Source organism: Lissotriton vulgaris, chromosome 8, assembly GCF_964263255.1.
Source record: "Lissotriton vulgaris chromosome 8, aLisVul1.2, whole genome shotgun sequence".
In the NCBI taxonomy this organism is placed as follows: Eukaryota; Metazoa; Chordata; class Amphibia; order Caudata; family Salamandridae; genus Lissotriton; species Lissotriton vulgaris.
In genome coordinates this window covers 1,466,636,042-1,466,642,041 of record NC_141696.1, presented here as the reverse complement: position 1 = coordinate 1,466,642,041, position 6,000 = coordinate 1,466,636,042, and positions in this window count along the sequence as shown.

Sequence of the window (6,000 nt, the reverse complement as noted above, 5' to 3'; positions counted from 1 at the left end):
CATCCCCAAGGTGAAAGCCAGGCATCCCGCCGCAGGGGGGCCGTTGTGGAGATTAAGCAAGCTTAATGCCCAGAGTTGCAGAGTGTGAACCCATGATTAGGTCAGGCACCGAAGCGAGAATTATCGAGTCCGTGGACATTTGAGCTTAACACCCTGCTGCGTCGGGAATCGAACCCTGGTCCCGGGTCTGACCTCTGCTTCAGGGTCTGCCTGCTCTAACCAGTGAGCCACACTTCTCCATACTTGGACAGATGTATCAAGTCACCAACGCTAGCAATGTCAGGACTGATCATCTCAACTGGGGAGCGGTAACTGGACCTAAGAGGGTTGTGGTATCTCCAGACTTACCTGCAGATTTTCTGTTGGGCAATGACTTCAGCCTGGTATGAAGTAGAGTTCAGGACTCATGCAGAGATTATGGGGATCTCTGCCAGTGTCTTTGCTGTTACCAGGGCTCAGGTCAAGCAGCTTAGCACTGAGGGAGCACTGGGTCATGGCAAAAGGTACCATCTGACTCCTGAGAGAAGTAGGAAAGGTAAGGAATTGTTCTCCTCCCAAACTATCAGTGAGGATCAGTCTACTGTGTGAGATGATTCTAGTCCTTGTGAAGGAACTGTCCTGTAGAATGTGGCATTATTTTGTTCCTGAGTACACCAAATCCTCCAAATTCATAATGGCTGATTTTCCAGCAGGGAGGTAGGAGCTGGCTAAACAACACACCCCTAGGATGGCTAATTTTTATAAACTCTCCCCGTTGCATCTGCCTATTCCTTCCATAAGCCTAGCTCTGGCTGAGGTGAAATGTTTAGAGTTGTAAATGAGACTAATACCTCCTCTTCTCTTTGAAGACCATGGTTTGCGACTCCTCCCCCTGCTCTGGTATTCCTGTGTAGCAGCACACCACCCTCACATCAGAGTGTGTTAACCCCAGGGGCTCTTTATCACCTCTTCAAGGCAGCCTGGCTAATCTACTTAACTCTGACCAATCAGGACAGGCCACTGGAAGGCTGAATCTGCACTTACAAACAAGAACGTCTTATAACTTCTTGTATGTACACTTTAGGAGAAATTCAACCATATCATACTTTTGAGTTTATTAATGTCATTCTGGGGAAGTCTTTGAATAGTAGTTCTAGCCCTCTCCTATCAGGAGTTATTAGTTAATAACTTCCTGCTATGTTAACCTATGTGGCAGGGGATTTGCAATAGGAAAAATGACTTGGGCCATATTTCCAGCACCACTACTTACAAAAATGTATTTTATAGGTATTTTGCTTATATCTAAAGTACCCACATCCCATGGGACAACTAGGGGAGACTTTAGGGGTACTGAATCTGTATAGATATTGCAGATCCTTCCTCCACAGTACTCCTAGCATCAAAGTCAAATTTGGGCATCACTCAATCACTGCGGTTCCCAAAGTGCGCCGCAGCACCCCAGTGGGCCGTGATGAGCAGCCAGGGACGCCGCGCCGCCACGCAGGATGTGGGTGATTTAAATTGCAGCCGAACATGCTGGGGGGGTTTAAAATGCCACCTTCAGAATGGTTTTGCCCAGCATACTGCCGCCATACGCTTCCGAGAATACGTACGCACGCACGCGTCGTACTTAAGCTGCGTAGGCTCACCATTACTGCCTTACCAAGCTTGGAGCGTCAGACGAACGTTGCTGGTGACCCCCGTGTTGTGCCCTGCCCGGCCCTGCCCTGCCCTGCTGTGCCTCGCCTTGCCTCGTGGGACCCTGTTCAACTAAAATCGGTAAGTAAGCGTAGTCGCAACCTAATTAAGGAATGTCTAATGCTGTACCCTTCTTCAATTATTTGAAATAGTAGCAAGTGTAGTGGCGCGCCTCCGATGTACAATTTCACTGGCCTCCACATGAAAGTCCTTCGGTGTTTGATTTTGCTGGTAATGTGAGATTTTGCCAAGCCTAAAAAGCGAGCCAGATTATCAAACCCTTCAAAACTAATAATTACGTTAATTTATGAACTGCAATACCATTTTTCAAAACTAAGATTGGACGGTTTCATGCTGCCTGGATTTTTTTTTCCCCTGTTACTTACACCTTGAACCCCTGTGCTGATCAGTTGTCCTTACTCTGGAGTGGACTGGTGTTTGTTGAGCAGCAGAATGACTGTTTGTCCGAATCTAGGGGCATATTATCAAGAAAGGGCGTTACATTATCGCTGCTTTTATCGGCAGGAAACTGCCGATAAAACAGCGATAATGGGCTTAATAATATGCTCTATGAATTCCAATCGAAGCCCATGTTAGATGTGAAGATATCTAACATGGGCTTCAATTGGAATTCATAGAGCATGTTATCAAGCCCATTATCGCCGCTTTATCAGCAGTTTCCTGCCGATAAATGTGGCAATAATGTAACGCCCCTTCTTGATATTATGCCCCCTAGAGTCTATCATAATTACCCAGTAAAGCACTATATCGCAAGCAAATGTTTTTCTTCAGTGTTCTATCCTAAGATTCTAGCCTGTGGTTCCTGGAGCAGCGTGCATATTTATATTTTATTGAAAATATTTCTGCATAGTCTGACAGAAATCAGGTAAAATGTCTATACTCGAATACGACTGCAAGTTTAAAGCAAAATTGCAATTTTTGTTCTCTAGTATACAGATGTTAGATTATGACTGAGTTTCAATTAAATATTTCACACAATTTGCTTCTAGCCTAAGCACAGTTTGACCTATCTGAACAAAATCTGACATACAACTGTAATTTTTCTTTATCGCTTCTATTTTTTCTTCGTCTTGTTTTTGTGCAGATTTGGCAATGCCGGTGACACGGGAAATCTTGGATCTGCTAATAACATTGGCACAGTTTGATCAATTTGCACGGAACTTACATAGTATTAGGGCAATTGGTTCACTTGAGTGTTTACTTATTTAAGTCCAACAGGAATTTTTGGGTGCGAGGAGGGGCATTTCTACAAACCTAACTTTGCACTGGCTGTGGTCCTGTGCAGCTGTTTTGATGAATTGTGAGAAAGGAAGGCAGCTGGACCAGAGGCCATGCCATATTCCTAGACCCTATTGTGAATGACCTAAGTTGTCTTTATGTATATGGTCCACAGCAGTCAGTCACTATAAGAGCTGGACATAGTGAGGTATGTTACCATGCCATGAGCCTTGTAACATCTGTACATGCAGAACCCAATGCCCAGTGTGCTGTGTAAGCTTTTTCTTTTTTTTTGGTTAATGGAAAAGAGCCCTGTCAGCAAAAGCAAATGTTAAGTTACATGAGGCAGTAATGTGAGCAAACAAAATACAAGAGGTAGCAAAAGGTACATTACAGGGGGAAAAAGTGACATGTGTGCAAGTTACAAAAACATACAAACTACAAGTAGAGGTATAATACTGCAATAAATGGCAGACACTCAAGCACAAGAACACATGTTATGTAGGCAATGGTGGCACGTGTGCAAGTATCTAAAGCAAACAAAATGTAAGAGGTAGCAAACAGTGTTACAAGAGAAAAGTGACGTGTGCATGTTACAAAAGAGTACCAAACACAGGTAGAAGGATAATACTGAAATAAATGGCAGGCACTCAAACCACAAGAACACACTGGGAAGGCACTTCCATAGTCATGGAGAATAAAATTATCTGTACAGGAATGTCTTCCTTCAGATAAGCGGGAGAGGGTTAAATTTGGAAGTGTCTTTGAAGGAGGAGAACTTTGAGGTCAGTTTTGAAGGCCTGGAAGGAGGTGGTGGCTCCTGAACACATGCAGGCAAAATGGGTTTTCTCTGAGAAAAAGGTCCCCAAGCAGGGCGAGTTTGTCACTCCCTGGTGAAACTAGTGACTGGTAAACGGAGTGTGGCTGATCCAGGGGTCACCATGTTCCGGGGCGACTACGTGCAGCAATACTTTGATGAACATGCTCTCTGTTCATGGCTCCAGTCTATCTGCGGCTCAAAGCTGTATTGCTGCACTCCCATTGTTGCTTTATGGCAGGTGCCAGGCACAGTGTCTGAAAGCTCTTTATTACAGATGGTATTTAGTTTTTGCACTAATGCAAGTGTTCTGTACTTGGCCCTTGATGCCCTGTTTTGGTGCTGACTGCTGTGTTGTAAGCACGTGGTTTTACCAAATGCCGTTCGTTCCTTTGCAGTCTATCTATCCCACACATCTCTTCACTCAATTTCAGTGGGGATGGCTCAAGCCCCCTCCAGCAGTGAGAGGGAGGGTGTGAATGGAACCATAAATGCGGTGGGGGTATTCAGACTATCCACTCCTGTCTCTCACTCCCTTTCACACACATGCTCACACACACTCATCTGCATGCACACGTTTGACGGATTTTTGCACTTCCATGTAGCTGCCTGCCCTGGTTCACTCCAGCTCCTCTCTTGCTAGTGGTGAATGAGTTATGAAGTCAGGCACATAGCTTTCTACACATAGACCTGCGGGGCGCAGCGTCAAGCCTTTGAGCAGGTACTGAGACGCATAGTCCTGCACCTAGATGCGTGACTTACATGTGCTCTACTGCACTTTTGAAGTGGTGTGTTTGTGCTCCACAGCATTTGCTGAATTGGTGCGGGTGTTGTAGTTACATTTGCTGTGATGGTGTGTAAGTGTGTGCAGAGCTGTGTTTTCAGCATTTTTAATGTATTTTTGTGTGAATGGTAGTGTATCTGTGGTGCTGTCTTGTGTTTGCTTCAATGACTTGAATGTGCTCTGTTGCATTTGCTACTAAGCTAGTTGGATGCCTGTTTAGCTTTTGCAGAAATTATTCGTGCTTTGCAACATTTGCCTCTCATCCCAGCACAGTTCACCCCATTGCATCCTGGTAAATGCAGTGTGCTTACTTTCAAAGTTGCTGTAGTCTTTCACCAAAGTTGATGCAGGTAGTGATGTTATCTCTAGACATGTGTTTTTGGGTTTAGCCCGTCATCAGTAGAGAGCAAATAGTATTAAGGAGCAGAAAAAAGTCATCAGGGGTTGCTGTAATGTCAGTCAAACTACTGCCATGATTTGGTTTAAAAACGATATGTCCTTTCTATAGCGTACTCTGTACTACTGTGATATGTCCTTGGCTGGGCCTAGGAATTGTTGAAGTGTGGTCTTTGGTGTTACACATCATAGTTTGATGTACACATTAGTTGCAATTTGGCTTTCTTCATTGTTTGCAAAAATGTGGCATCTAAGATTTCATTACAAAACTGAATGCTCTTTCTATCTGTGTGGGGTACCAATAAGAATAATTAATCCAAATGGTCACCATCATCACGGGCTGCTATCGGAAACTAACAGAAATAATAGATCCATCATTAAAAAGAGGATAACTTTTGTTCTTCTTATACTTGTCTTACCTGGATGTTTTATACTTCAGACTTATACCGTGGAGACTGGATGAGACCCGGAAGGAACCTGGAAATACTTGAGCAAAGGAAAAGAAAAGAAGACCAGGAACTTTAAAGATAGAAAGACCCCTTAATCTGAATAATTCAGACGCGTGGAACTGATTTCCATCTTTCTGATTGACAATGAAGAGATTTCTAATGCCAAGTTCAAGTTCATCTGCGCAAAGTGAAGTTGCAGGTTCTACTGACAAAGCGGACGGGAAACGAAAGGCCAAGTACAGAAAGTACGATGACAGGTATCTGGATTATGGTTTCACGTGTGTTCAGGTTAATATTGAGCACCGCCCTCAATGTGCAATCTGTTTGAAAGTTTTGGCTCTGGAATCCATGCTTCCAAGTAAAGTTGAGCGGCATCTTGAAAGTCTTAACCCAAATGGGGTCGGAAAGCCAAGGCAATTTTTTGTAAGAAAAGTTGCAGAAGCGAAACTACAAAAGTCCACTTTCTCTAAACAAACCAAAATTAATAGTACTGCCCTCCTGTCTTCATATCAAGTGGCCTATCTAGTTGCACAGAGTAAAAAAAAACACACAATTGCAGAAGAGCTGATTTTGTCGGCTACTGTTAAAATGGTAACATCATGCTCGGCAAAGATGCACATAAACAGCTGCTGAAAGTG